This window comes from Ahaetulla prasina, chromosome 4 (genome assembly GCF_028640845.1).
Source record: "Ahaetulla prasina isolate Xishuangbanna chromosome 4, ASM2864084v1, whole genome shotgun sequence".
In the NCBI taxonomy this organism is placed as follows: Eukaryota; Metazoa; Chordata; class Lepidosauria; order Squamata; family Colubridae; genus Ahaetulla; species Ahaetulla prasina.
In genome coordinates, this window is record NC_080542.1 from 120607737 (window position 1) to 120634322 (window position 26586).

The 26586-nt window shown below is 36.9% G+C and overlaps 1 pseudogene; it reads right to left on the reverse strand.

Moving 5' to 3' along the window:
- The window catches only part of LOC131198263 (macrophage mannose receptor 1-like), a 55755-nt pseudogene extending 30109 nt beyond the window's left edge, over nt 1–25646 (reverse strand).
- Between the last annotated feature and the right edge of the window lie 940 nt (nt 25647–26586).

The window sequence follows — 26586 nt, forward strand, 5'->3', positions numbered from 1 at the left end:
TATTGTATAAACTGCATTATAAGGTATTCCACCTTATCATCTCCTGATTGCAGCTTTATAACCACAAAAAACTACATGTCATATTGGATTCATGGTTCTAGCCCTAGGTTAAGCTTCTAGACACTAGCAATTACTTAGGAAAAGGACAACTCAACTTTTCTAGCTGGACATCCTCTCAGTAAAAATGGATAAAGGAAAAATTAGTAAGATGTGAAATGAAAGATTTCATAAAGTTTTTTGGCTTTTATAAAAACAATGAAATCAATTTTTTCAATAGCAGTCTGAAGTACATCCATAGAAATTGTCAAAATAATCTGAATCAGATCAAATATCAACATCATATTATAATAAGATTTTAAATAGTTGGTTTAATTTAGTTTAACAGTTAAATATTATGTCTATGAAACTTCACTATAAGAAATATTACTAATACTTCACTAAGTATTTAAAAAAGCAGCAATTTCACTTAATATTGTGTTATAAGGCATGCATGTTGATCATTTACTTACATGAGACCCATCAATCCAAGAAAATTTTGTGTTAGAGTCCAAAAATCTTAAACCAATCCAGCCTCCTGGTTCTGCTCTAAAATGTAATAATTGGTAAATATGTTAAATATGTTTCATGCATGTGTCTTGTTTAAATACATTGCTGCAATTTTCTTTTTTTTTCCCTTTTCATATACAGAACATAAGAATAGAATAGAATAGAATTTTTATTGGCCAAGTGTGATTGGACACACAAGGAATTTGTCTTGGTGCATATGCTCTCAGTGTACATAAAAGCATGTCTGCAAATCAATAATCCCCAGAAATATATTCTTAAATATGGCATATGCCCCTATGGATGCAATCTGAAAGCTACTCAAGTGGGAATAAGTTCTGATGACTACAATGGAATTTATTTAAGTAGTCATGTGCAATACTACAAGCCTAGTTACCTTATTGAGATGATAATGATGATGATGATGGTTATGACTGAATCTACATTTCTGATCATTCATGAGTATTACTGTTGTAAGTACTGAATGACTTTTTAAATATATAAATGGTGATGTCTCATCCAATGAGCTATTGACATAAAATAAAGTATTGGATCTCTAATTCTAAGCAGAAGTATCTGAGAGAAAACTCAACTACATGCAGAATACTTTGGAATGAATATATATAGGTTTATGAAATTTACAGTAATTATATATCCCATGATAATGAATTCAGTGCTCTGATAAACCCTTTGCCAGGAGTGTTTCTGCCTTGAAATATAAGAAATAAGCAGTTTATTATACTCACAGTCGGTTTAATAAGTGTTCCTCTGCCTTATTATTAAAAGAAACCAGCTTTCCTCCAATTGATTTACAAAAGTCATATGCCTCATACCAAGTTTTTTTTCCAGATTTCTTCTTTCTATAGGCCTAAATGCATATAAATATATCTTATTACAAATGACTATTAACTAGGTAGTTTTTTTGTTTCCCCATATGGCTATTATTTAATAATCTTTTCAAATAATCCTCCAACTTTCATATTTGATACTTTCACTTTTCACTAGTATTTGAATTAATCTTTCTAACCCCCTTGATGTTAAAGAAAAATGGGAGAAGTTAAAGGATGATTTTTTTTTTGCTGATGCCTAGAGCTATGTAAATTATATGTATAGGAACATCTGCTGTTTTTTTCTGAGAAAAGGCCAGGGCATTTCCCCCTTCCCCATAGATGAAGATGAGAATAATGGTGATGATGACAACTTTATTCCTGACCTCCTTTTGACTTCCAAACATTTATAAATCCCTTGGATAGCCCATCATCATTTGGGGATGGATATTGACCATTTTTGGAAACCTTGCACTAAATCAATTTTTGATTATTAAAGCTATGTGACTGAAGATCAGGTAGTCAGGCTAATTGACTACCTAATTAAGCTATTTCCTTATGACTACTCCTTAAGTGTATTGTGTCAAAGCTCTTCTTTCCTTTATTACAATTCAGTTAAAATTTAAGGCAGTAATATCAATTCCTATAGGTCACCTTCAAACTAGTCTAAAAGAGAATTAGACAGCAGGGTAGTGGTTAAGGTATCAGGTAAGACATAAAGAGACATTGAGTCTTGGTCTTGCCTTAGGCAAAAAAATAGTTGTGAAACTTTAGACCTGTCACTCCCTCTCAGCCATAGAAAGCAGGCAGTGGCAAGCCATTTTTTAAAAAAAAATGCCCAAAGACTGCAGAGATTGTCCAGGCAGTCTTGAGAATCAGACATGATAGAATGGAATAAAAAAGTAGTGTTATGACAAACTATGCAAACGTAATTGTGAAATGTCAAAAATGTATGAAGCAGGACTGCTTCTTGGATGAATCAAAGATGACTGCAAAAAAAGTGCCAACTTCTAACCATTCTATTAGAGCCATAGCTGTCTTAGGCTAATTCAATAATAATAGTTGTCATCTTGTTCGAATTGCTTATAGCAGAATTTCTTGGGGCCCAGTAGCCCAAGAAAATGAATTGAGAGTTCAGAGAGAGGGTCAAAGATATGCTGGCTGCAAAAGAATAACAGAATAACAGTTCGAAGGCACTTTGGAATCCAACCTCCTGCACAAGCAGGAGATCCTATACTATCTTGGACAAATGGCTACCCAATCTCTTCTTAAAAGAGATTAGGTAGCCATTTGTGGAGCATTCACAACTTCTGAAGACAACCTATTCCACTGGTTAATTAAGAAGCTTCTCCTTACTTCCAGATTGCTTGTCTCCTTGATTAGTTTCCATCCATTGCTTCTTGCCCTCCCTTTTGCTACTTTGGAAAGTAATGGCAACTCTTTGTGGCAACTCTTCAAATATTGGAACATTGCTATCATGTCACCCCAGTCCTCATTTCACTAGATTAGACAAACCCAATAGCTGCAATCATTCTTCATATGTTTTAGACTCCAGTCCCCTAATCATTTTAATTGTTCTTCTCTTTCCAGACTCTCAACATCTTTTTTATATTGTTGCAACCAAAACTGGATGCACTAGGGAAGTGTGGTCTTATAAAGCTGAACTCTTCTTATGATCTTGATTCTGTCCTTCTATTAATGCAGGCTAGGATTGCATTGGCTTTTTTGGCTGCTGCAGCACATTGCTGGTTCATATATTTAAGTAAATATCCACTAGGACTCCAGGATCCTTCTCGCAGTTACTTCTATGAGCAGGTACACCTATTCTATACCTGTACATTTGGTTTTTCTTTTTTAACTGCAAAACCTTACTTTTATGTACATTGAATTCATTTTGTTAGATAGGGCCCAGTGTTCAAATCTGTCGAGAGCCTTCTGGATCTTGAGCCTATCTTTTGGAGTATTGGCTATTCCTGACTGCTTGGTATCATCTGCAAATTTGATGAATTCCCCTTCTATCCCGTCATCTAAATTGTTTATGAAGACATTGAAGAGTACTGGACCTAAAAAAGATCTTCATCATATTCCACTGCTTCCTTCCTTCCATGCAGATGTAGTTCCATTAAGAACTACAGATTGAGTGACATTTGTCAGCCAGTTACAAATCCATCTGATAGTGATAGATTTTTCTAACTTACTAAGTAGGTTGTGATCTATTTTGTCAAATGCCTTACTGAAATCCAAGTATACTATGTCCACTGCATTTCACTGGTTCACTAATTTAGTTACTATGTTAAAGAATGAAATAAGATTTGTTTAGCATGATCTGTTTTTGATAGCAAGACAGAAACCATGTTGGCTTCTGGTTATAACTTTGCTTGCTTCTAGAGTATTTGTAGATTCTTTGCTTAAGTATCTTTTCCAGGATCTTCCCAGGTATTGATGTCAGGTTGATTGGTCTGTATTTTTCTGGATCCACCTCCTTCCTTTTTTGAAGATGGGAACTACATCAGCTCTTTTCTAGTCCTCCAGAATCTTTGAAAGATATGGTTCAATGGATCTGCCAGCTCCTTCAGAACTCTGAAATTAATCCATCTGGTATTGGTGATTTAAACTCATCTAGAGTGGACTCTTACAATTTTCTTCCCTATTTGAATTTGTATTCCTATTCCATCTTTTAAGGTTCTGTTTTTGGTAGATTGTGCTATTTTTCCCCCCTTGTTGTGTGAAAACAGATGCAAAGAATGAATTAAACAAGTTGCTTTCTGCATACTGCTCATCACTTCCTTGCTATCTTCTCTCATTAGTGGACTGATTGTTTCCTTGACCTTACATGATGAAAAAAAACTTTTAAAATTATTTTTGACATTTATTACAAGTTATGTTCCAGGATGCTGGAAACTGGAACATGATCAGTTTCCAGCATTATCTATGATGACTTTCACCGTATTGGCTTTTCAGAGGAAGATTAATCATCGCTGAAGGGCACCAAATTCCCCCTGGAAAGGGAGGGAGAACAAACTGTGATGCCAGCCCCTGTTGCAGTGTCTTCCTCTTGACTTGGCCTCACTTGGTTGAGCAAGCAAACAGTTGACCCACCTTGAAGCAGACATTCGTCGTTGGACTTTCAGACCATCCTTCAGGACATGGGGGAGGGGGTGTTGCTCGCGGGATTGGAGGAGGCGTTACCCCTTCAGCCAAATGCTTGCAAAGGAAGGGGGGTCTCTCCTCACAATTGACAACATCCCAGAGTCCAGCAGCATCTCCCGTTCTCATGGCAACGCAGCCGGGATTTGGGCCTTGCAGAATGGAAGACCAGAGTCAGATTTAATGCAACTCCATAGACAAGCTAAACAGGATAAAATCTTTCCTGCCAGAGTGTATTTGCTCTGACAGACTCCATACCAGGCATTTCTGCATTCCAGTGAGTGAACTGAATGGGATCTCCATTGGTCCAGTTGAAAGTCCCTGGATTCACTACATCCGAAAGGCCGATCCAGAAATATTTTTCAGGATGGTGTCCAATTTGGCTAGTCAGGAAGGCCTGCTCAAATCTGTGGTAAAAATAATTCAAATCAGGATGGTCTCTGATTTTTTCCGTTTTCAGATTCTATAGATGGATAATCCTAGGCCAAATGTACACTTTTGCTAGTCAATCCACTTCAAAGGGGAAAATAGGAGGCAGGAGTATTCAGTACATTTGTATATTTTAAAAAGTGGGATAAAATTATAATCATCATCATACCCTGTCAGATCTGGAGGTTTAAAATCTTTTATAAACTCCTGATCAGAGCTAAGGAGTATGTTTCCATAACTTTTGCTAAGGCCAGCAATTGAATCTTTCTTACAGACTACAATGCAGTGTCCTCTTGAAGGTTTAGGATAAGGCAGGTCTCCATTTTGCTGAGTTCTCTTAATAAATGGTGTCTGGGGTAAACCATCCCAGTATGGCCAATGATAGGGCCTACCCAATCCCTGCTACAAATAACTTAGTCTTACCAACTGATTGCTAGCTGCAGTTATATCATAATATTCTCCCAACCTTTGACAGTTTTAAGATTGTGGATTACAAATCTCAGAATTCCCCAGATGCCTCTCTGGGGTTGAAGGATACATATCTTAGGGCTGCTGAACTTGGGAATCACTACAAAAGTGGTCTCCATATTTTTTTAATCACACACCCTTATCAAAAGAAAAATTAACCATGTAACTCAACTCAACAATGTTTATATATTTAAAAATTATATCTGTACTATTTACTAATATAGTATTTCTATCTTGGACACTGTAAAGTTATTTTGTTCTTTCCCTTTCACCATATTTTACCTATTCTCCACAGAGATCAGAAATCCTTGGTTTGTTTCACAAGATGTCTTTGCTTCTGAAAATGTTCCAGGTATCTTTCCAATTAAGTAACAATAGAAGCCATACCTTTTCCAGCCCTGTTGACATAGCATACATACACACAGAACCATATTAGCCTGGATTTATATATTTGTTTTTCACATTTTTATCCTGCTCATATCCAAAGATTCATGGATTAACTAAGTTATCTTGATGAAAGTGCAATTTTTAATTTTTTAATGTTTATATTTTATGTGATAATCTCACTAGTCTACACCTTGAACCCAGAATCAGGGTGGTAGTCTCACTATTCTACCTTATGAACCCAGAATCGAAAAGGTGCTATGAAATCAAGAAGTTTTGATAGATTTACATTCACAACATTCCAATTCTGTATTGTACCTTGCTTAATTTTGTAAGAACATTTTTTCATTTTGGATGACCAACAAATCTAACCGGTCATAAATATGCTGTGACTTGATCAGTTTTCAGATTCAACCCAATATAAATATAGCCATAAAAATTATATCAAAATGTATTTTTTCTGCTTAGCCATTACTTCAGTTAGTTTTTTCTTTTTTATCGTATAGTAAATAACTTGTCTTCTTATAATATTGCAGAGAAAAATTTATCTATCTATGTGGTTGCTAAGAGTCCACACCAATGCTAGGAGTGGCAGGAAATGTCTATCTCAAGGCGATACTAGCTTTCTGGTTCGTATCTCCAAAATTTCATATGAAAATGAATAGATCAAGATCAAGAGCTACAAAATTCTTAGGCTTACTTTCTGGCATTTTGGATCAGCAACTTCATCTGTTCCAGGAAGAAATTCTGAAGACTCTTTTTTACAGATGTATCCTAATTCCTCTTCACAGAAATAATCTGCCCAGTATCCATTCTGAGGAGGGAAAGGTGAACAAACTTCACTGAAAAAGGAATCCATTACTTTTACCCCTTCCTATTTTTTTTATGGTTTATATTATTTTTGCTTTTTTTATGAGTGGGACTACTGCACAATACTTGTTATAGTAGCAGCTGTTTAAAATCTTGAATGCTTGTCTGTTTTTTTTACTAACCCTCAGAGCCTTCTCTAATTATAAAGTTATAGAGGAAGCTAAGAATAGGCTTTATTTGCCTTTTTAAATCAAGATTTTTCACCAGAACAATGTTCATCAGTTTGACTAACTTTGTTACTTTACAGAATTAAGTGATGTCAAATCACTTAATTACAAATCAAATTAATAAAAAATAATACAATTAGCTCAGTACTAACAGCAACCCAACAAGCAATACTTTATATAAAGCAATACAAGAACAATGTATTTAAAATAATGCTCTGAGATGAGCTCCAGAATATACACATCCATGATTATTTGAAGTATTAATGTAGAAGTGTCAGATATATTACAGTAAAATAACCAGACTTAACATTAACCCACTAACCAAGTAAAAAAAGCCACTAACCCCCCTTTTAAAAGCTCTCAACATGGGAATATTATAATATTTCTTAAAGTGTAGTCATAAGACACACAAAACTAGAATTATTTGCCCACTCTGAAAAATAATAATAATACAATATTACAATAAAAATAATACAATATTAAAGCCCATCCACAATTGTGAGTCATAATAACAGCAGCAAATGTGTCAATTATAATTTATAATATGATAAATATCAGTAACTCATAGAAACAAAAGTTCTTTAGAGATTCTCCATAATTTTAAAAATAGAAAGTATCCTTGAAAGGAAGATGTTTAAGAAACATTGTCCTATAGAATAAATTATGTTATGGAATAATTAATTGTATCAAATAAATTTCTAGACACAAATTTTATCCAAAAGAGAACTGAAGATAAAAAAAAATATCCACCGGATAGTTAAGGGTTCTTATTGTTACCTCCCCAGTCATGATGACACAGTCTTCCTGCACATTGCTTATAAGTGTGGGTTGTCCTTTCTGCCATTTGATGAATCTCACTGTAGTATCATCACTCCATTCAAAATATGAAAAATCTTCTGGTCATTTAGGCCTATCCACAAATTATCTGTTGGTTCTAAAAAGATAAATTTTTCTTTCTAAATTTTTCTTTCTAAATTTTCTTTTAAATTTTTTACTTTCTGGACTGGGATGCCTTATGCACGGTCACTCATGCTCTTGTGACATCTCGCCTGGACTACTGCAATGCTGTCTACATGGGGCTCCCCTTGAGGAGCACCCGGAGACTCCAGGTAGTTCAGAATGCGGCTGCGCGGGTGATAGAGGGAGCCCCTCGTGGCTCCCATGTAACACCCCTCCTGCGCAGACTGCACTGGCTACCTGTGATTTTCCGGGTGCGCTTCAAGGTTTTGGTAATGATCTTCAAAGCGCTCCATGGCATAGGTCCGGGTTACTTACGGGACCGTCTACTGCCACCCAATGCCTCCCACCGGCCCGTGCGCTCTCACAGGGAGGGACTCCTCAGGGTGCCGTCGGCCAGGCAGTGCCGACTGGCGACGCCCAGGGGAAGGGCCTTTTCTGTGGGGGCTCCCACCCTCTGGAACGAGCTTCCCCCAGGACTTCGTCAACTTCCTGACCTTCGGACCTTCCGCCGCGAGCTATCTATTTATTTGCGCAGGACTGGACTAGATTTTTTAAAAAAAATTAAAATTTTAAATGTCTAAATTTTAGATTTGGTTTTAAATTGGGTTTTATTGTTTATATGTCTATTTTAAATTTTGGCCCATATAATAAGTTTTTTAGATGAATGTTTTACTTTGTATATTTATGTGTTTTTATATGGCTGTACACCACCCTGAGTCCCTAGGGAGATAGGGCGGTATAAAAGTACGAATAAATAAAATAAATAATAAATAATAAATAAATAATAAATAATAAATCCATTTAATTCATTTCTTCTCAAATGTAATGAATGAAGTCCAGAGGCTGTATATAACCCTCCAGCCCATAGAACTCTGTTGGTCAGGATATAATTTGGATGTATGCAATAGGATATGCTAAACTGTCATGGATGTATGCAGCAGTTGTAGTGTCATTTAAACCACACAACCTCTGTACATTTTTTACAAATATTTTAAGGCCTAAATAAATACTCTTTTTTTTTCTTGTGATGGCAGCATCAGCAGCCATTCCTTTCTTTTTCTGGCATCCATATTACCCACAGAGTATACGAAACAGGAAATAAGCCTTCTAAATATACTAACCATAGCCAAGCTGAGAAAAAACAAAGCTGTATTCCTCAATGTCATGTATACTTAATAAATGTCCACCATCCTTTTGGCAAGTGACTGAGGCATCCTTCCACGTTTTGCGATCTCTGTTCAGACGGTAACAGTGTTTTGCATATCCAACGCGGCCATCTGGACATTTAATTGGCTTAAGATCATCTAAAAAAGACAATAGTTATATGTACACCATCAAGAATTGGGAATAGCGGTAGGGGGGAAATCTTGATCTTGTAGTACAATGTAATTAATTCAATAAATAAAATTTAGTTAAAGCAAATATGACAATTCATATTATAGATGAGAGTAATTTGTCCATTGTCATGACGATATTTTCTAGAAGTGACATCATGATTTATTGTAATCAAATCTGGTTTTTGAAGTTAGCTTTTCATGGATCAGGCAGATACTTTTTATGCCCTATATAAAGCTTTTTTTGCAGTGGATGTTAATTCACATTCATTTTTAACCAGATTGTTGCTTTGCTCCAAAACTTTCATCTTAATTCATAGAAATTTACAAATTTACGAATAAACTTTTTTGAAAATAAATTTGGCAGAAAACGTAAAACTATGACACTTGGTACATATAATTAGTAGAGGTTGTCATGCCACAGCATGTAACTTTATATATTATTATTGCTCTCTAGCCCCATCTAGTGGCTGGAGATACAATATGCCCCAACTGTATTGTTTGAAGATTATCCCGCTTATTTACCCATCAACCCACACTCTCAAACCAAATGCACACTGGGAAGCCAGGCTGCATTTTCTTTAGTATTTGGAGAAGGCAGAAGCCTAAAGAAGCAGCTATTTTAATCTGTGGCACATGGTCATCCAAGGATAAACCCACACCCAACACATAGAGCATCACTGGTGAAATTTAAATTGCTTGCATTTATTAATTATTATGTTCAGCAGTAACTTAATACTGTCAATCTTGTTTTTGATTCTCACTATATGTAGCCCTATTTTCCTCACTTTCGCCATATCCTGTTCTCCCAATAAAGCATTCAGATTTATGCACACGGTCTGTTTTATTGGAGGATAGGTGGGTTTAGCTGCATGTTGAGCTGCCCACTGACTAACGTGTAGTGGGGACAGAGGCAGTCATTGATTTACGATCATGGCTGGGCCAGATTTTGCTATTATGGCACAAAAAAATGGTAAAAATGGCCCTTGTGTGGTCCCAGCCTTTCCCCTGAGTTCCTCTGGTTTTATCCTGTCCCCTGAAGGACACAGCACGATAAGCTTGGCCTCTAAGACTCAGGCGGTGGGCGAAGAGTCGGAGACCGCCGGAGCCGGGACTGCCGCTGCCGTGGGCCATCGACTGAAAGAGGCTGGAGCCGCCCGCTACCGCCGGAGCCGCCGCCAGCCCTGTGACTGCCGCTGCCGCTTGTGCCGCCACCGGAGCCGCCGCCAGCCCCGAGACTGCTGCTACCACTGGTGCCGCCGGAGCCGCCACCGGAGCCACCGCCAGCCCCGAGACTGCCACCGGAGCTGCCACCAGAGCCGCCGCCAACCCCGAGATTGCCGCTGCCGCTTGTGCCGCTGGAGCCGCCGCCAGACCCGAGAGACGCCCGAAACCACTAAAGCCACCCCGCCAGACCCGGGACTGCTGCTGCCGCTGCTGCTGCTGCTGCCGCTGCCGCTGCCGCTGCAGCTACCGTGAGTTGCGCCGCTGCCATCACCGCCCTCCATCATCGCCCTCCCTCACTGCTTCCAACTTTAAATTTCCCACCAAGGAGATAAAAGCCCAGCAACATTAACATCAACCCTAATCAACCTATCCCCCAATCGGCAGGACTGCTGCAGGACTACTGGTGAGTTCCTAGGAGACTCCAGTCTCCCGGCCTCTACTGTCTTTTTGAATCTCCCGCCATTACAGCCACCTGTAAAGAAGCTTCTTCAACCACCCTTTCTCACCATTTTAAATTTCCCGCCAAATCTCACTGTTACCATAGTGACTCCCCATTACCATAGCAACTGCCAAATTGATTACCATTTAAAGTTAAAGAGAGAGATATAAAATCAAAGATAATTGATTAAGTGACAGATACTTAATCATTACTAAAATTGGAAAGTGTGTGAAATAAAACAAAGGAATAAGAAAGATCATCATTATGCCAGCCAGAAAATCAAACGCTGATAAAATCTTAGAAACAAGATTAACAACCATTGAACAAAACATAGATAAAAGATTACAAGCTATTGAACAAAACCTAGAAAAAAGAATTCAAAATATTGAACAAAACCTAGAAAAAAGAATTCAAAATATTGAACAAAACTTAGAAAAAAAAATTCTATCAGTTATTGAACAAAGTTTCACAGATTTGATAAAACAAATTTCAACACTAAAAAATGAAAACTCTAATGATCTAAATCTCTTCCAAACTCATCTATCATCACAAAATATACAACTTACAACTCAACCTAGACAACAAATTAATACAACACAACCCAAACAACAAATAACTACTAATCAACTAATCAGAGATGCAATGGAGAGAGGACAAAAAATAAATAATGCAATATTATTTGGACTTGAAAACACAAACGAACCAGATATCAATAAGATTCACAACATCATTGGAAATTATAATTCATCAACCATCTCCCCAAATGAAATAATTGCTGTCTCCAGAGATGGACCAGAATATAAAAACAGCGATGGGACAACAGCACCAAGATTTTGTAGAGTCACATGCACTAATGAGGACAGTAAACGCAAATTCATAAATACTATAAACTCAATTGCTAAATCCAACCCTACCTACAGTAAACTTAGATCACGTCCTGATCTATCCTTTCTACAACGGATATGTTCTCGTGAACTTCGCACAGAACTTAAAAGAAGACAAGACAATGGTGAATCCAACCTATACATTGACTACCGTGCTGATTGCATAAAAAATAAAACCTGCAATCAAAAAATCACCTCCAAACCCCCCACCACCCATAACAATCAACCAGCCATCCCAGTATTCAATCAAGTACCCATCCCCCTACCTCCCATTCAACCAACCATCTTACCAGCCATCCAACCAACAGCCATCCAACCAACAATCCAACCAGCCATCCAACCATCCAACCAACAGCCATCCAAGCAGCCATCCAAGCAGCCATCCAAGCAGCCATCCAAACAGCCATCCAACCAGCCATCCAAACAGCCACCCAACAATCCACCCAACCAGCCATCCAAACAACCATCCATCCAAACACCCAAACTACCATCCAACCATCTATACAACCATCTATTGTCCACAACCCCCAACCTACTAACACCCAAAACTAGGTATGCACGCCTTACCTCTTCAACACCAATCATAACAGACCTCAAATGCAAATTGATAAATGCAAGAAGCATAGTCAACAAATTACCTGAATTTATCCTCTTATTAAACAGTGGCACATTTGATATCATTTTTGTTTGTGAAACATGGCTGAATTCATCCCTTCCTGACTCCATTATCTCAAACAAAGAATATCAAGTCTATCGATCAGATCGGGAAAACCGAAGAGGTGGTGGAGTGGCTATCTTTACAAAAGACACTGAATCTAAAAATATCCAAGTAGCACATAAACTCTCTCTTCCTGAAACTATAGTATGCGACCTATCCCTTGACACTACTCTTGATTCTTACTATGCTACAGAGCCCCGACTATGACATTACCCACGCAAATATGCTAACCTCAATGCTAACATGGACTACCTCTTGCCCATACCCTCTTATCTTCCTGGTGACTTAAATCTACCTCTCATTAACTGGACAACCAATGAATGTTCAACTGACCCAATCCATACTACACTATACAACGCTGTTACAAACCTAGGTCTTGAACAACTTGTAACTAACAATACAAGACTCAACAACTGCCTTGACCTCATCTTCTGCAACAATCCAAACTCAATTTACGGACTACAAATTAAAGAACCTTTTTCAAACAGTGACCACTGCATGATTGATTTTCGTCTCAATATACGTCCATACTTAAATCGTCATAACAACAGAACTCCCAACTACAACTTCAAGAAAGCCAATTACGACCTTATAAACAACGATCTTTCACTTCTGAACTGGCAAAATCTGTTTGCAACCTGCATAACCGCTGATGACCTCTATAGAATCTTCCTACTTGAAATCAATAGAGTCATTAAATTATATGTACCACGGATGACTACCATGTCCAAGAAAACAAACTACCCATATCAATAAAAAGCTTCAATCAAAAAAAATCCTCTGGAAAAGAAACAAAAAGGCTATGTTACAAACTTCAGAAACCGTTACAGAAACATATGCAACCAAATAAAAACTGAATGCACAAATTACCACACCAAGCAAGAAGAGAACCTTCTACGCACAAATTCCAATCGTGCCTTTTATAATTTTGTCAACAGTAAACTTAAAGATTCAAGATCCATCCCACCACTAAAAGATTCTAACAACAAAGAATGCAATGACGAAACAGTCAAAGCAAACCTCTTCAACATTTTCTTTGGCTCAGTTTTTGTTAACTCCGATAACACATATCCAACATTCCACAAACGAACCAGCAATGACTATGATGATTTAACTCATATAGATTTCACAGAAGACAACGTTGGTAAAGCTCTTCACAACTTAAAACCATCGCTTTCTATTGGACCTGATGGTCTATGTGCATATTTCTTAAAAAAACTTTCCATTAATATAGCTGAACCCCTAAGTATTATCTTTGATAAAGCTTTCACTACCAGTTCTCTTCCCAAACTTTGGTCACTAGCCACAGTCATCCCCATCTTCAAAAAGGAGACCCCAGCTTAGTCGAAAACTACAGACCGATCTCCCTTTGCTGCGTCACCTGCAAAGTCATGGAATCTATCATCAATCAATACATTACCTCACACTTAGGAACTAACAACCTACTCTCCAACAAACAATTTGGTTTCAGGAAAAGTTATCATGTAACTTACAACTTCTCCACTGCAAAAACATATGGACTTCAAATCTAGATCAAGGCAAATCTATAGATGCAATCTACATAGACTTCTGCAAAGCTTTTGACTCAGTAGTACGATAAACTTCTCCTTAAACTAACATCCTATGGCATCTCAGGACTCCTCCACAAATGGATATCTGCTTTTCTGTCTAACAGACAACAAGTGGTCAAAATCGGCAATGCTTTATCAAATCCTGTTCCTGTCAAGAGTGGCGTTCCTCAAGGCAGCGTTCTTGGACCAACACTCTTTATTCTATACATTAATGATCTTTGTGACCATATCTCAAGTAATTGTGTTCTCTTTGCTGACGATGTAAAACTATTTAACACCACAGATAACACTTCTATAATTCAAAACGACCTTGACCATCTAACCGCTTGGTCTAAAAATTGGCAGCTCCAAATTTCAACCAGCAAATGCTCAGTCTTACATATAGGAAAAAAGAACCCTAAAACTAAGTACATACTAGATGGACATTACCTTACAGACGACCCCCATCCCGTTAAAGACCTTGGAGTCCTCATGTCAAATGATCTAAGTGCCAAAGCCCACTGCAACTACATAGCAAAAAAAGCTCTAAGAGTTGTAAACCTAATTTTGCGTAGCTTCTTTTCCAAAAACACCACACTACTAACCAGAGCATATAAAACATTTGCTAGACCAATTCTAGAATACAGCTCACCTGTTTGGAACCCTCACCACATCTCTGACATCAATACAATTGAACGTGTCCAGAAATATTTTACAAGAAGAGTTCTCCATTCCTCTGAAAACAACAAAATACCTTATCCCACCAGACTTGAAATCCTAGGCTTAGAAAACTTGGAACTCCGTCGCCTTCGACAAGACCTAAGTTTAACTCACAGAATCATCTATTGTAATGTCCTTCCTGTCAAAGACTACTTCAACTTTAATTGCAATAATACAAGGGCAACCAATAGATTTAAACTTAATGTAAACCGCTTTAATCTAGATTGCAGAAAATATGACTTCTGCAACAGAATCATCAGTGCTTGGAATACTTTACCTGACTCTGTGGTCTCTTCCCATAATCCTAAAAGCTTTAACCAAAAACTTTCTACTATTGACCTCACCCCATTCCTAAGAGGACCATAAGGGGCGTGCATAAGCGCACAAACATGCCTACCGTTCCTGTCCTATTGTTTTTCTTTTCTTCTTCCTATATATGTTTATATGTGTATATACTATATAATCTTTTTGTATGATGTTGTGACAAAATAAATAAAATAAAATAAAATAAATCATGGTTTGCTATTGCAGAACATAGCAACTGGTCCTAAAGGTACTGTAAGTTGCCAGGTCCTTGAAATGCAGTTACTTGAACCCAGGAAACAGGTGAAGGATGAGATGACATTTTTTGATGGCTAGAGATGTTTTAGCACCTGGGTTCTGGGTCCGTCTTAATTTTGAATGATTGTTAAGTAACTTGTCATATGATGAGGACTATCTGCAGTTTAAGATCTTTCCTATGCATAGATACATTTAGTTCTGCAAATCTTCAGGATTTAACCCATCAGAGAGACATTTTACATTTCATATTAAAAATTTCTGAAATAAAACTGATGTCAAATACATTTTTTTTCTTATTCCATCAGAATCTTGGATCATCAGAATAATGATGAGAAATAGGTATCTCCTCCCCCAGTCCTCCGGCTATAAGTGTAAGTGTACATTTAGTTTTTTTAGGTTACCTTGGCTCCTGCCATTGTGTGGACCTTTTTGGCCTAAACAAAATTGTTTCTGCATAATGAACCTGAATCTCGCCACCTCAGATAGATCTATTCTTTCCTATTACTCTAGATCAGCAGTCCGGGCTTGTGGCTTGGCGACCGAGCTGGAGAGGGGAACTGGGCTGCATGAGTATGTGCACACATGCAGCCCTTACACAAGTGGTAGGCTGGCACACACGCATGCAGCTTGATTTGTGTGAGAGGAAGGCCAGCTTGCACACACAATAGTGCCCACTGGCTCTTCAGTCATGCAAGTTGAGCTGTGCATGCGTACACACTCCAGCCAGCCACTTATATGGCCCAATTCTGAATAGGCCACAGCCCAGTAGTAGCCTGCAGCCCAGGGATTGGGGAACCCTGCTCTAGATAGATTACTCTGGGACCAAAGCCCTCACTAGGAAAACAATGCAAAAATGTTATCTGGGTCATGAATGCCATTCATATCAGTGAAAGAATATTTATTCAGTTAACTTAATTTCCAGTTTAAAATCTACCTGAAGAAGGTGCAGATGCCTGTATGGAAGAGTTTGTTCTTTTACAGATGTATCCACATTTCTGTTCACACAGATTATTTGCCCATTTGCCATTCCTACCCTGCATCAATCCACAGTTTTTTCCTGTTTCAGAAGAGGGGCTACCTGTAACCGAGAGTGATTGTCCTATCACTGCTTGATGTTCAAGATGATAACATTTTTATCTGTAAACAAATCATACTGATGCAGTTTTCTAATTGTTATAATGTTAACTATTAGAGCAGTGCAGAGCTTTGAGAGGATGCTTCATTTCAACAAAGCTTCATTGCACTCCCTCAGAACAAGACAGTCAACCAAAATGGTATTCTCTTTCATGAACTGGATTGTAATGGCTGACTACTTTCAGTGACCCTTTTGATCAGATCAAAGGAACCAGCCAGATCAAATCTGTATATGAGGTAGAATAATTTTTCAAGTCAAGGCACAGCTTCCATCTCAACTGTCATGAGTGACAGGAGTTAGGTGGCATATCAGTGAGGAATGGAGCCACCTTGCACAGGCCTACGAACTGTATAGAAGAGGATTATTACCACATTCAGCTAAACACAGCTGCTGAGTCTCTTTTAAGAGTTTTCTGTCAGGATCAGGGCATCTTCAGGGTGATGAAAATAGTGAATAGTGACAATACTGTAAGATTCAATGTTTATATACTTCTCATATATAAGAATGCTAAAGCACTTCTAGAGAAAGTGTGAATTAAATCCAAGACATAATAAATATTTCAATAATTTATATCATTACTACATGAGTACAAGACTAAAAGTATTGATTTAAATGCAACCTTCACCTATTTTAAAAGAACTATTTTGAAAGAGACAATAAGAATGTCCAAATATTATTATCTTAATATCCTTAAATGTTTACACTTCTCTTTATGAAATACCAATGACTTTATAATTGTACACATTTACCCACCTGGAGCCCAGTTTAAATATCTTAAAGGTTGGTCATTACTCCACTGCCATCCACTGTCAAAATCTGGATTATTCAAGCCTATCCAGTAGTTGGCATTAAAATTATTTGTTAATCCTATTTGAGAAAGAAAATTCACATAATGAACAATTCTGTATCTGTGAGGCGAAGAGAAAATAGACAGACAGATACAGTGCATTTTAATCTGAACTACAAGTATCATCCAGGGAACTCTTGGAAGTCTGGTACTCAAGACAATTAACCATCAATAGACACCATAGAGATAAACCGTATTTACCCACAATTCAATTAAAAAATTAAGAAGGAAACGAAACAAAAGAAAAATAAGAACGTATTCTTCAATACCAAAATAAGTGGAGATTAACACCAAACAATTAAATAGAAAACAATACTCTAATCCAGGACTTATTAAGGAGAAAACCACACACCTACCTATACTGGTAGGTCAAGGTACTACGAAAAATAGGGAGAAATATCATACTGAAGATGTTGCCTAGTTGGGTAATGAAACATCTTTAAGCAAACAACCAACAGAGCACCAAGAACTCAACAATTCAGCCTGAACTACATATACTTTCTTTTATTAATAGTTAAAATTAATGGCAAATGAATCAGATAAACTTTCATCTTTGGAATCCAAATTTAGTTGAGGTCAAAAAATTTGGTCCTTGGAAGTGGATTATTCAAGATTGTTGAGATTGTTTGAAGGCATCAAATATTTTTCAGAAGATAATTTCTCTGGAGTAAAAATGACAGTTCTTATACAAAGCTTTTAAAATTGCTTACTACAATTGAGAAAATATTTATTATCAGGAATGCCTTTAGGAGCCTTTTAAGAAACCTTTTGTGGTACCTGTCAAATATGCTTGTTCATATAGTTCGTTGATGCTTAATAATTCTGAATGTTGTTGCCAACAACTTTTTCTTGCTTCATCCCATGTTAGAGCTGAGAGGGAATTGATCTGGTAGAGATCATGTCCAGTGATTTTTGACCCAGAAAAAGCCATCCTTTTCATCTGTAAACATCATAAAAAATAGTTATATGATTATATACTGATAGTTATAGTGCTTTATTGGAAATTGTTGTTGTGGAATTGGAATTGGAAGACTTTGAGTAGATTGAAACAAGAAACCGGGATAAGGAGAAATGTCAACATATCATTATCAGTGAAAATCATGATTTGGTCAAGTTTAATTATTCTTATAAAAGAATAATTAAATGCAGCATAGTAGTTGCTAAATTGTGGCTATTTCATGGAAAAAGATTGTTAAAGCCTTACTAAAAGGTCTAGGTTTCCAGAAATTTTCTGGAAGAAGAATTATGGAACTGGGAGTTAAAAAGAGAAACTTGGACAAAGAGATTTGAAAAAATAATTCACAACAGAAACTAGATATATATAGAATAGAATTTTTTATTGGCCAAGTGTGATTGGACACACAAGGAATTTGTGTATTTATTTATATGTAGGTCTTTGGTCTTTGGTCAGAATATAAATATATATGTATGTATGTATGTATGTATGTAGGTAGGTAGGTAGGTAGGTAGGTAGGTAGGTCTTGGCATTTTCGGGTCTTTTTCCGTGTAAGGTTGAGAGTATCTTGGCGATGTTTCAACGAGGTCTCATTCATCATCTTCAAATTGGTGTCTTCAGCTTCGTGCTTCTCGAGCCAGCCTGAAGATGATAAGTGAGACCTCGTCGAAACACCAAGATACTCTCAACCTTACACGAGAAAAGACCCGAAAATGCCAAGACCTACATACCTATACCCATGAAAACTTACGCACACACACACACACACACACACACACACACACTACGTCAGAGCAGAAAAGATTGCTAGATTGCTGGAGGAAATGGCTGCAATGAGGCTAGATAGAGCTTGGCCTTGAGAAGAAGTCCATTGAGAGCTTATTTTTAGAAAAAGACCTTAACTTTGTGCCAGAATGTTCAAACAATTGGCAACTTCAAATTTCAACAAACAAAGCTGAGGGGCTATGACCTTGTAGATGACCCTCACTCTGTCAAGGACCTTGGAGTACTTATATCTAATGATCTAAGTGCCAAAGTCCACTGTAACAACATCATAAAAAAGGCATTAAGAGTTGTAAACCTAATCTTGCGTAGTTACTTCTCTGGTAAGATTACACTACTAACCAGAGCATACAAAACATTTGCTTGACCAATTCTTGAATACAGCTCATCTGTCTGGAACCCACACTGCATATCGGATATTAATACAATTGAGTGTCTTCAAAGATATTTCATGAGAAATGTCCTCCACTCTTCTGCTCACAACAGTATTATGCCACCAGACTTGAAATTTTGGGCTTAGACAACTTAGAACTACACTCCCTTAGGTCTGACGTAAGCGTAGTTCATAAAATTATCTGCCACAATGTCCTACCTGTCAATGACTACTTCAGCTTTAACCGCAACAATACACAAACAAACAATAGATACAAACTTAAAGTAAACCGCTCCAAACTTTTTTTGTTTAAAAAAGTTTTATTTTAACATTCTTATCCAATAACATATCCAATCTTTGTACATTAACTTCCGAGAACCGAATACAGGGTATGAAACTAACAACAAAAATTAAAATATAGCGCAAATCATTATCCATAATCATTCCTTAAAACCTCCACTCCCCTTCCAAAGAAGATACTTTTCTTCCAATCCATTATATATCAGACCATTCCACTCCTAGAGTTCTCAGAAATTTCCGATTGAGTTAGTGTTTGTTCTTGAATAAAGTACATAGTTTTTAATATCCAACCTTCATCAATCAATATTAAAACAACGTTCCATCTTCCAATATTCACCAAGGATTCTTCTAAAATGTCTTTCTTCCTTAAGAAGTCTCTCAAGAATAGTTCATATTTCCAACTTAATTTCTTTAATTTTTCTGTCCAACCTTCAAGGGTAAACAATAGTCCATCTTTTCACATCTTTAACATTTATATACAACAAATAATATTACAAATATCCAATATATCAATTGTAATAATTAAAATCTTCACTTTACCTTACTTATATCAAATAACATTATTAAAATTACACCTATAACTTATCCAAAATATATCTATTATAACAATTACATTCTAATTAGCCATATAACAACATTACATCCATCTCTTAAATATAATATTTAATCCAAATTCCTAAATTTTACTATCTATCCTCCAAAGTTAAACAATATTCCATCTTCCTATTCCTTTATACCTTAAATATATCAAAAAGTACCCCTAAAATTACACATTTATATCCACAATAAATCATTTACAAAAATTAACCATAATCATATATAATAAAGTTAAACATTCTCCCTCCCCTTCTTCTGTCTTACATTTTCCACCATCTATTCACCATTCAACTTAACATCTATTAATAAAGAATTCCCAATCTTTAATACATTAGTATAAAAATCTCGTGCTTTACAAATTGTATTGAGAAAATACTTTCTTCCTTTATAATTCACTGTTAAACCACTGGAACCTCCCATCTAAAATATATCTGATGTTTCTTAAACTCATCCACCAAAAAGGCAAATTCTTTTCTTTCTTAACATTTTAGGAGGAATTTCCTTCATCATTATTATATCTTGTCCTAATATTTGAAATTTATTTTTATAAAATGCTTGCAAAATTCCATACCTAATCTTCTTATTTGTAAAATAAATAACCACATCTCTCGGTAAACACTTCTGCCTTGCCCACCAAGAATTAACACGATAAATTTTTTCAATATTAACTTCAAAATCTTCTGGTGCCACTCCCTCTATCTGAGCAAAGGCCTGAATAAAAATCTCTTTCAAATTTTCTTCCTTACACTCTTTTAATCCTCTCACCCTTATAGCATATTCCATTAATTTATATTGTAATATAACCCTTTCTTCATCTGCCTTATCAACCTTAACCTGAATATCATCTATTTTATTTTCTAAATTCAGATTAATTTGAACTTCATCTATTTTCCTTTGCAAATCTAAATTAATTTGGTTAAATTCATCCAGTCTTTCTTCTGTCTGTGTGCTAGATAACAATAATGGGGTAATTGATTCCTTTAATTTTTTCATCTCCCTCCTCTGCTCTTCCACCAAATCTTTAAAATCCAGTATTTCTTTCTCCATTTCATTAAATTTTTGATCTATTTCTGAAAGATGAGCCTCCATAAGCTCCTGTAAAAAATTCCTTAGACTTTCTTTAATATCCTCTCTCAATTTCCGTACCTGAAGTGAAGAAATTTCCAATATTTTAGAAGTGGTTAAATCTCTTTGCTTAAAGGCCATTTTTAAACTAAGTAATATCAAGAAGAAGAAAAAAAAAAGGAATAAAAAGAAAAAAAAATCAATAAACTTTTCTTCTTAAACACTATAAGAAAAAGATAATAAAAAAAGAAGAGATTTTAAAAAAGAAAGAATTCCATTTTAAAAAAAATCTTGTTATATTCTTATCTTAGCTTTCACTTTCAAGAACGCTATCTTTCATCATCTCCACTCTTAAATACAAATACCTTCTCTGTCAGGGAGTTAAAATCATCTTACAATCAAATGCCAGCCCTCCTATTTTCGGCTCTTTCCATGTTGGCAATCTATCAATAATCCTTTTCAGTCACGGAGATGGACGCTGCGTTTTGTTCTGCTTTTGCAGAAGCGTTCTGGATTCTGGAGCTTTTTTTGAGCTATAGAAGGAGCGTTCCCAACAAACCACCAGAAATCATTCTGGGGCTTTTCTTGGGGGCTCTACTTCAGCTCAAATGCTCATCTCCCCCTCTTTGCCCGAGGGCAGAGATTTACGAGCTGTTGACAGCAGATTAACGCTGTCTAAACAGCTCTTACAGAATCACACAGAACTGGCGGACTGAGATCGCCCACCATTAACGAAGCGGAGCCACCCGGAAGCCTCTAAACCGCTCCAAACTTGATTGCAGAAAATATGACTTCAGCAATAGACTGGTCAATGCCTGGAATGCACTTCCTGACTCTGTGGTTTCATCCCCAAACCCCCAAAATTTTAACCTTAGACTGTCTACTGTTGACCTCACCCCATTCCTAAGAGGTCTGTAAGGGGCATGTATAAGCGCACCAATGTGCCTACTGTCCTTGTTCCCTTTTATTTGTATCCATTTCATGTATTCAAATCATGTTTATACTTACATATGTTATCTAATATGTGCTTGATAAAACAAACAAACAAACAAACAAACAAATCAATGAATAAATTATCTTAAATAAAAAGGGCAAAACCAAACATGTAAGAGATAATATCTTTAAAAAACAATTAACTAATTTCATCAATTTTGTTAATTTAGAAAGATTCCAGTTGATATTTTTATTTATTTATTTATTTATTTATTTATTTATTTATTTATTTATTTATTTATTTATTTATTTATTTATTTATTTATTTATTTATTTATTTATTTATTGCATTTGTCTCCCGAAGGACTCAGGGCAGTTAACAGCCAATTAAAAGATACAGTAAATACACATTAAAAACAGACTAAAAATTTATAAAAATAGTGGCCAAAAATATTAAAAAAACAAAATAATACAAAAAACTAAAACCCCATTTAAAATTACTTAATCAGGCTAGCCCTGCTCAATGAAATAAAAGAGTCTTCAGCTCACGGCGGAAGGTCCGAAGGTTGGGGAGTTAGTGAAGCCCTGGAGGCAGCTCCTTCCAGAGGGCAGGAGCCCCCACAGAGAAGGCCCTACCCCTGGGGGTCGCCAGTCGACATTGTTTCATCGACGGCACCCCAAGGAGGCCCTCCCTGTGGGAGCGCACAGGTCAGTGGGAGGCTGTTTGTGGCAGTAGGCGGTCCCGTAAATAGCCCGGTCCTAAGCCATGGAGCATTTAAAGGTGGTAACCAACACCTTGATTTGCACCCAAAAGACTACCGGAAGCCAGTGCGCAGGAGAGGTGTTATATGGGAGCCACGAGGTGCTCCCTCTATCACCTACGCGGCCGCATTCTGGACCAGTTGTAGCTTCTGGGTGCTCGTCAAGGGGAGCCCCATTGTCGTGTCCCACTCCTCCGCTGACGGCCGGGTCAGGGAAATCCGAATCAGGCTTGCCTCTGCAGCTCTGCCCAAAGTCCTAGCAAAGTCCTCAGAGCAGGCAGGAGACCAGAAAGTGACTTCAGCAAGATAAGTTCGACTTTGCCTGACTCAGAGACTGCCAGAAAGCAGATCCTTTATATAGGCCATGGGGTGTGGCTCCATGACTCAGCACTCATTAAGGCCTGCCCCTCCCTTCCTTCTGTTGCCTCCGCCTATCCAGTCTTCTGATGCGAGGGTCACTCCAATCAGCAGCTGTTGGAAATAAACTTTCCTCAGGCTCACATGCTGTGGAGGAGGGGGAGGGGTCTAGCTGCTCCGTTTGCCTGGGCATGGAGCCAGGGCTGGGGCCGGGGGTGCTCCCTCCTCTGCAGCCTGCTTGGGCATGGAGCCAGGGCTGGGACCGGGAGGTGCCCCCTCCTCTTCAGCTTGTCTGGGCATGGAGCCAGGACTGGGGCCGGGAGGCATACATTCCTCGGTATTCGGGAGCAGATAAGAAGTCCCCGGCTGCTGTGAGAACGGGCAAGACACAACACCCATGCAGAGAGCATTGCAGTAGTCTTGCATATAAGACTATTATATGCAGGTATTATAAGCAGATATTAATTCTACATGTTTCTCAATTTACTACTATTCAATCGGAAAAGTTCTTTTGGAGCATTTTTATAAATAGACTCAAGTCAAGGTGATTCTGATGGCAGGAAGTTCCGTAAACTAATGCTGGCATAGAAATATTATCATTAAGTTATGATTCCCTGGGAAAGGCAAAAAGCTTTTTCTACGTGCATGTGGTGAAACAGTCTATTCTAAAAGGCTTCTTTTTAAACATAGATATGCATGTGCCCTTGAGCCAGGCCAGTTTGGTTAGTGCTTAAAACTCCAGGCTAGAAAGAAGAGATTTTAAGTTCAAATCCCACTTTAGCCATGAAAACCAGCAGAATGACTTTGGGCCAGTTACCAAATAAATCTGTTGTTGTAGAAAAAGTAGAAATAGGATAGTATATAGTTATTATTTGCTACCTTGTGTTTTTTGTAAAAATATTAAAAGTGTGGTAAAAATAAATAATACTTTACCAAATAATACTTTACCTTTTACTGGACAATATCCAGTTAAAGAGTCTTTGTCCACATCTAAAGTTGTTCCACACCAAAACCGTTTGTATTCATCATCATCAATTATGCATTCAGCATACCATTTATTCATATACTTGAAAGGAAATATGCATGGTGCTCCCAAGGAATTGCCTTCTATAGTGAATAGCGCTATCAAAAAAATCAAACATATCCATGTTAGATTGAGAAGTACTGAACTGAGAGTAGAAATGCTATTCAAAAGTATCTCAGTATTTAGTTCTGAGGAATGCATATTGTTTGTATAAAATACATGTAACCATGTTTACTTCACTAAGCGAACAATTTTCAGAATCTATATCTTAGTATACATGCCATTTTTTTCTCAGATAACGTAAAAGACAACAATACTACTATGTTAAAGGTAATAATATAATTTGAAATTATGCCTTTGCTATCCAATATATTCCGATTTTCAGGAAAAGAAATTCAAAGAGAAAAAAAAGAATTCAGGTAAGCAAATTCAACAAGAACGATTAATGTTCTGATATTTACCTTCATATTTCTGGGCACACAAGCTCTTCTTTGTTTCATAGATCTTCCAAACACTTTTTGTGGAGTGGCTTTCTGATAGTATAACCCCATTCTCACGCCCCTTAGAAGGATTTAAAAACAGATCTTGTTTTGCAAGGGCAAACAGAGTGTCATTTCTGCATTCCCATTTCTGTAATTCAATGGTTTCATTGCACGGTGACAGTGTAACTGAAACCATATTTGATCTTGAAGGTACACTCAGGCATAACTTCACTGCCATATTCAATAACTGATAATCAGATACCCACTTAAAATTTTGCCACTCATTAAACTTGTTGCAGATGTCGAAGGAGAAGGAACGAGGTGCTTGAAGTTTTAGGCAAAGATCAAGATTTTCATTGTATATCATAAAAGTGTCATTGTCTGTAAAATTAATCAAATAATAATAGTAATAATAAATGCTGCACATTTATATAGATTAATGCTGTCTGTAATATATATAATTATATTTAGCACATTTTATTATTTATTTTACTATAATACTCATTTATTCTTACTGTAATATACAAACAAGTAGATAAAATATTTCTAAAATATATAAAAATACTTTACGATGTTAATTTCTGAAAAATTATTTAAAGGCAATCAGTAATTATAAAGAACGCATCCATATATCACAGTTTGGAAAATAACAGATAATAACTGAAAAATGGTGACATTTTTTAACAGAATAAAAATAAATTAAACAATTGATATTTACACAATTGATTTAAATACATACATTTATAAACAATTTAAGTAATTGAATAACACTTACCTGATATTTGAAAAGCTGGCTGAATGAGAAATAAAAGAAACAAAAAAAAATGGAGGCATTATAAACAATAATACATTGAAAAAAACTACCCAGAAATTAAAAACAAACTGGAGTAGCTTCTTTTGAGGAACTTCTTTATATATAAGCAAAGAACAATTTTTTAGTTCTGCCTTCAATCTTATGAAATGTGATTTTAATAAGGAAGACTATAAATAGTATTTGGCTTCTGTGTAAAAGACCTATTAACATAGAAGTTTTTTCCTGAATTTACAGTTAACCATTATTCATACATACTGTATATGGATACTAAATATTCCATTTGAGAATAAGAAACAGTATACACGAAATTAACTACTATTTATTTAGTCAGTGACCAGAAAATCTGAAAATATAGGACACAAAAGTAAATCAAATGGATGAGATAAAATATTAGCATAACAAGGAATCTCTGTTACCAAAATATATAGCACACTACTTTAATGATATATTATGGTATGTGACATGCTGAAGAGCAAACCTGGTCTTTCTATCCCTGCATGGCATAAAGGTATTTTACATTTTCCAAATTTCATTCCTTTAATGCTGCTCCTTTTCTAAGTAGCTTGGAACCCCCAAAATGCGATGCGTGCACGGCCCCCATTGATGCACCCCGCCTGCTGCATGTGCCCTGTTCCCCCGTGCATGCACGTGCATCCCATGCATGTGCTGTCCCTATGCATGCATCCTGCGCATGCACGTGTAGCCCTGTGCATGTGCACACATCCCTGCGCATTTGCATATGGCCTCCGTGCACGTACCCCCCATGCATGTACAGAAGAGACTTGACAACCAGCTGTCCAGCGGGAGGCACACACGTGTGCGGTGGAGCTGAACTGGAGCGATGGTTCACATGCCCACAGAGAGGGCGCTGCGTGCCACAGGTTCGCCATCATGGGTCTATGGGATACAGTGACAGAGAAATCTACAAAGTA